Here is a 6,892-nt window from a genome sequence, read left to right as displayed (position 1 = left end):
CCTTTACGCAACCCCACACTCAACAGGACTCTGCGTCTTCACTCTTTCCTAACAACCCTAAACATAACCCTAACCGCAACAAGAAGCTGAACCCGAGTTAGACCCGAAAAAACACGGACGGTGCCACTTTCTGCCATCAAAAAGTGCTCTCAGCGGAAGCCTTTGGGTACACCTGAACTCCCTGGGGGAGCCTTTACGCAACCCCACACTCAACAGGACTCTGCGTCTTCACTCTTTCCTAACAACCCTAAACATAACCCTAACCGCAACAAGAAGCTGAACCCGAGTTAGACCCGAAAAAACACGTACGGTGCCACTTTCTGCCATCAAAAAGTGCTCTCAGCGGAAGCCTTTGGGTACACCTGAACTCCCTGGGGGAGCCTTTACGCAACCCCACACTCAACAGGACTCTGCGTCTTCACTCTTTCCTAACAACCCTAAACATAACCCTAACCGCAACAAGAAGCTGAACCCGAGTTAGACCCGAAAAAACACGTACGGTGCCACTTTCTGCCATCAAAAAGTGCTCTCAGCGGAAGCCTTTGGGTACACCTGAACTACCTGGGGGAGCCTTTACGCAACCCCACACTCAACAGGACTCTGCGTCTTCACTCTTTCCTAACAACCCTAAACATAACCCTAACCGCAACAAGAAGCTGAACCCGAGTTAGACCCGAAAAAACACGGACGGTGCCACTTTCTGCCATCAAAAAGTGCTCTCAGCGGAAGCCTTTGGGTACACCTGAACTCCCTGGGGGAGCCTTTACGCAACCCCACACTCAACAGGACTCTGCGTCTTCACTCTTTCCTAACAACCCTAAACATAACCCTAACCGCAACAAGAAGCTGAACCCGAGTTAGACCCGAAAAAACACGGACGGTGCCACTTTCTGCCATCAAAAAGTGCTCTCAGCGGAAGCCTTTGGGTACACCTGAACTCCCTGGGGGAGCCTTTACGCAACCCCACACTCAACAGGACTCTGCGTCTTCACTCTTTCCTAACAACCCTAAACATAACCCTAACCGCAACAAGAAGCTGAACCCGAGTTAGACCCGAAAAAACACGGACGGTGCCACTTTCTGCCATCAAAAAGTGCTCTCAGCGGAAGCCTTTGGGTACACCTGAACTCCCTGGGGGAGCCTTTACGCAACCCCACACTCAACAGGACTCTGCGTCTTCACTCTTTCCTAACAACCCTAAACATAACCCTAACCGCAACAAGAAGCTGAACCCGAGTTAGACCCGAAAAAACACGGACGGTGCCACTTTCTGCCATCAAAAAGTGCTCTCAGCGGAAGCCTTTGGGTACACCTGAACTCCCTGGGGGAGCCTTTACGCAACCCCACACTCAACAGGACTCTGCGTCTTCACTCTTTCCTAACAACCCTAAACATAACCCTAACCGCAACAAGAAGCTGAACCCGAGTTAGACCCGAAAAAACACGGACGGTGCCACTTTCTGCCATCAAAAAGTGCTCTCAGCGGAAGCCTTTGGCTACACCTGAACTCCCTGGGGGAGCCTTTACGCAACCCCACACTCAACAGGACTCTGCGTCTTCACTCTTTCCTAACAACCCTAAACATAACCCTAACCGCAACAAGAAGCTGAACCCGAGTTAGACCCGAAAAAACACGGACGGTGCCACTTTCTGCCATCAAAAAGTGCTCTCAGCGGAAGCCTTTGGGTACACCTGAACTCCCTGGGGGAGCCTTTACGCAACCCCACACTCAACAGGACTCTGCGTCTTCACTCTTTCCTAACAACCCTAAACATAACCCTAACCGCAACAAGAAGCTGAACCCGAGTTAGACCCGAAAAAACACGTACGGTGCCACTTTCTGCCATCAAAAAGTGCTCTCAGCGGAAGCCTTTGGGTACACCTGAACTCCCTGGGGGAGCCTTTACGCAACCCCACACTCAACAGGACTCTGCGTCTTCACTCTTTCCTAACAACCCTAAACATAACCCTAACCGCAACAAGAAGCTGAACCCGAGTTAGACCCGAAAAAACACGTACGGTGCCACTTTCTGCCATCAAAAAGTGCTCTCAGCGGAAGCCTTTGGGTACACCTGAACTCCCTGGGGGAGCCTTTACGCAACCCCACACTCAACAGGACTCTGCGTCTTCACTCTTTCCTAACAACCCTAAACATAACCCTAACCGCAACAAGAAGCTGAACCCGAGTTAGACCCGAAAAAACACGTACGGTGCCACTTTCTGCCATCAAAAAGTGCTCTCAGCGGAAGCCTTTGGGTACACCTGAACTCCCTGGGGGAGCCTTTACGCAACCCCACACTCAACAGGACTCTGCGTCTTCACTCTTTCCTAACAACCCTAAACATAACCCTAACCGCAACAAGAAGCTGAACCCGAGTTAGACCCGAAAAAACACGGACGGTGCCACTTTCTGCCATCAAAAAGTGCTCTCAGCGGAAGCCTTTGGGTACACCTGAACTCCCTGGGGGAGCCTTTACGCAACCCCACACTCAACAGGACTCTGCGTCTTCACTCTTTCCTAACAACCCTAAACATAACCCTAACCGCAACAAGAAGCTGAACCCGAGTTAGACCCGAAAAAACACGGACGGTGCCACTTTCTGCCATCAAAAAGTGCTCTCAGCGGAAGCCTTTGGGTACACCTGAACTCCCTGGGGGAGCCTTTACGCAACCCCACACTCAACAGGACTCTGCGTCTTCACTCTTTCCTAACAACCCTAAACATAACCCTAACCGCAACAAGAAGCTGAACCCGAGTTAGACCCGAAAAAACACGGACGGTGCCACTTTCTGCCATCAAAAAGTGCTCTCAGCGGAAGCCTTTGGGTACACCTGAACTCCCTGGGGGAGCCTTTACGCAACCCCACACTCAACAGGACTCTGCGTCTTCACTCTTTCCTAACAACCCTAAACATAACCCTAACCGCAACAAGAAGCTGAACCCGAGTTAGACCCGAAAAAACACGGACGGTGCCACTTTCTGCCATCAAAAAGTGCTCTCAGCGGAAGCCTTTGGCTACACCTGAACTCCCTGGGGGAGCCTTTACGCAACCCCACACTCAACAGGACTCTGCGTCTTCACTCTTTCCTAACAACCCTAAACATAACCCTAACCGCAACAAGAAGCTGAACCCGAGTTAGACCCGAAAAAACACGGACGGTGCCACTTTCTGCCATCAAAAAGTGCTCTCAGCGGAAGCCTTTGGGTACACCTGAACTCCCTGGGGGAGCCTTTACGCAACCCCACACTCAACAGGACTCTGCGTCTTCACTCTTTCCTAACAACCCTAAACATAACCCTAACCGCAACAAGAAGCTGAACCCGAGTTAGACCCGAAAAAACACGGACGGTGCCACTTTCTGCCATCAAAAAGTGCTCTCAGCGGAAGCCTTTGGGTACACCTGAACTCCCTGGGGGAGCCTTTACGCAACCCCACACTCAACAGGACTCTGCGTCTTCACTCTTTCCTAACAACCCTAAACATAACCCTAACCGCAACAAGAAGCTGAACCCGAGTTAGACCCGAAAAAACACGTACGGTGCCACTTTCTGCCATCAAAAAGTGCTCTCAGCGGAAGCCTTTGGGTACACCTGAACTCCCTGGGGGAGCCTTTACGCAACCCCACACTCAACAGGACTCTGCGTCTTCACTCTTTCCTAACAACCCTAAACATAACCCTAACCGCAACAAGAAGCTGAACCCGAGTTAGGCCCGAAAAAACACGGACGGTGCCACTTTCTGCCATCAAAAAGTGCTCTCAGCGGAAGCCTTTGGGTACACCTGAACTCCCTGGGGGAGCCTTTACGCAACCCCACACTCAACAGGACTCTGCGTCTTCACTCTTTCCTAACAACCCTAAACATAACCCTAACCGCAACAAGAAGCTGAACCCGAGTTAGACCCGAAAAAACACGGACGGTGCCACTTTCTGCCATCAAAAAGTGCTCTCAGCGGAAGCCTTTGGGTACACCTGAACTCCCTGGGGGAGCCTTTACGCAACCCCACACTCAACAGGACTCTGCGCCTTCACTCTTTCCTAACAACCCTAAACATAACCCTAACCGGAACAAGAAGCTGAACCCGAGTTAGACCCGAAAAAACACCTACGGTGCCACTTTCTGTCATCAAAAAGTGCTCTCAGCGGAAGCCTTTGGGTACACCTGAACTCCCTGGGGGAGCCTTTACCGAACCCCACACTCAACAGGACTCTGCGCCTTCACTCTTTCCTAACAACCCTAAACATAACCCTAACCAGAACAAGAAGCTGAACCCGAGTTAGACCCAAAAAAACACGTACGGTGCCACTTTCTGCCATCAAAAAGCGCTCTGAGCGGAAGCCTTTGGGTACTCCTGAACTCCCTGGGGGAGCCTTTACGCAACCCCACACTCAACAGGACTCTGCGCCTTCACTCTTTCCTAACAACCCTAAACATAACCCTAACCGCAACAAGAAGCTGAACCCGAGTTAGACCCGAAAAAACACGTACGGTGCCACTTTCTGCCATCAAAAAGTGCTCTCAGCGGAAGCCTTTGGGTACACCTGAACTCCCTGGGGGAGCCTTTACGCAACCCCACACTCAACAGGACTCTGCGTCTTCACTCTTTCCTAACAACCCTAAACATAACCCTAACCGCAACAAGAAGCTGAACCCGAGTTAGACCCGAAAAAACACGGACGGTGCCACTTTCTGCCATCAAAAAGTGCTCTCAGCGGAAGCCTTTGGGTACACCTGAACTCCCTGGGGGAGCCTTTACGCAACCCCACACTCAACAGGACTCTGCGTCTTCACTCTTTCCTAACAACCCTAAACATAACCCTAACCGCAACAAGAAGCTGAACCCGAGTTAGACCCGAAAAAACACGGACGGTGCCACTTTCTGCCATCAAAAAGTGCTCTCAGCGGAAGCCTTTGGGTACACCTGAACTCCCTGGGGGAGCCTTTACGCAACCCCACACTCAACAGGACTCTGCGTCTTCACTCTTTCCTAACAACCCTAAACATAACCCTAACCGCAACAAGAAGCTGAACCCGAGTTAGACCCGAAAAAACACGTACGGTGCCACTTTCTGCCATCAAAAAGTGCTCTCAGCGGAAGCCTTTGGGTACACCTGAACTCCCTGGGGGAGCCTTTACGCAACCCCACACTCAACAGGACTCTGCGTCTTCACTCTTTCCTAACAACCCTAAACATAACCCTAACCGCAACAAGAAGCTGAACCCGAGTTAGACCCGAAAAAACACGTACGGTGCCACTTTCTGCCATCAAAAAGTGCTCTCAGCGGAAGCCTTTGGGTACACCTGAACTCCCTGGGGGAGCCTTTACGCAACCCCACACTCAACAGGACTCTGCGTCTTCACTCTTTCCTAACAACCCTAAACATAACCCTAACCGCAACAAGAAGCTGAACCCGAGTTAGACCCGAAAAAACACGGACGGTGCCACTTTCTGCCATCAAAAAGTGCTCTCAGCGGAAGCCTTTGGGTACACCTGAACTCCCTGGGGGAGCCTTTACGCAACCCCACACTCAACAGGACTCTGCGTCTTCACTCTTTCCTAACAACCCTAAACATAACCCTAACCGCAACAAGAAGCTGAACCCGAGTTAGACCCGAAAAAACACGGACGGTGCCACTTTCTGCCATCAAAAAGTGCTCTCAGCGGAAGCCTTTGGGTACACCTGAACTCCCTGGGGGAGCCTTTACGCAACCCCACACTCAACAGGACTCTGCGTCTTCACTCTTTCCTAACAACCCTAAACATAACCCTAACCGCAACAAGAAGCTGAACCCGAGTTAGACCCGAAAAAACACGGACGGTGCCACTTTCTGCCATCAAAAAGTGCTCTCAGCGGAAGCCTTTGGGTACACCTGAACTCCCTGGGGGAGCCTTTACGCAACCCCACACTCAACAGGACTCTGCGTCTTCACTCTTTCCTAACAACCCTAAACATAACCCTAACCGCAACAAGAAGCTGAACCCGAGTTAGACCCGAAAAAACACGGACGGTGCCACTTTCTGCCATCAAAAAGTGCTCTCAGCGGAAGCCTTTGGGTACACCTGAACTCCCTGGGGGAGCCTTTACGCAACCCCACACTCAACAGGACTCTGCGTCTTCACTCTTTCCTAACAACCCTAAACATAACCCTAACCGCAACAAGAAGCTGAACCCGAGTTAGACCCGAAAAAACACGGACGGTGCCACTTTCTGCCATCAAAAAGTGCTCTCAGCGGAAGCCTTTGGGTACACCTGAACTCCCTGGGGGAGCCTTTACGCAACCCCACACTCAACAGGACTCTGCGTCTTCACTCTTTCCTAACAACCCTAAACATAACCCTAACCGCAACAAGAAGCTGAACCCGAGTTAGACCCGAAAAAACACGGACGGTGCCACTTTCTGCCATCAAAAAGTGCTCTCAGCGGAAGCCTTTGGGTACACCTGAACTCCCTGGGGGAGCCTTTACGCAACCCCACACTCAACAGGACTCTGCGTCTTCACTCTTTCCTAACAACCCTAAACATAACCCTAACCGCAACAAGAAGCTGAACCCGAGTTAGACCCGAAAAAACACGTACGGTGCCACTTTCTGCCATCAAAAAGTGCTCTCAGCGGAAGCCTTTGGGTACACCTGAACTCCCTGGGGGAGCCTTTACGCAACCCCACACTCAACAGGACTCTGCGTCTTCACTCTTTCCTAACAACCCTAAACATAACCCTAACCGCAACAAGAAGCTGAACCCGAGTTAGACCCGAAAAAACACGGACGGTGCCACTTTCTGCCATCAAAAAGTGCTCTCAGCGGAAGCCTTTGGGTACACCTGAACTCCCTGGGGGAGCCTTTACGCAACCCCACACTCAACAGGACTCTGCGTCTTCACTCTTTCCTAA

The sequence above is a fragment of the Anser cygnoides genome, chromosome 32 (assembly GCF_040182565.1).
Source record: "Anser cygnoides isolate HZ-2024a breed goose chromosome 32, Taihu_goose_T2T_genome, whole genome shotgun sequence".
Taxonomy (NCBI): Eukaryota; Metazoa; Chordata; class Aves; order Anseriformes; family Anatidae; genus Anser; species Anser cygnoides.
This window is presented reverse-complemented; position numbering follows the sequence as displayed.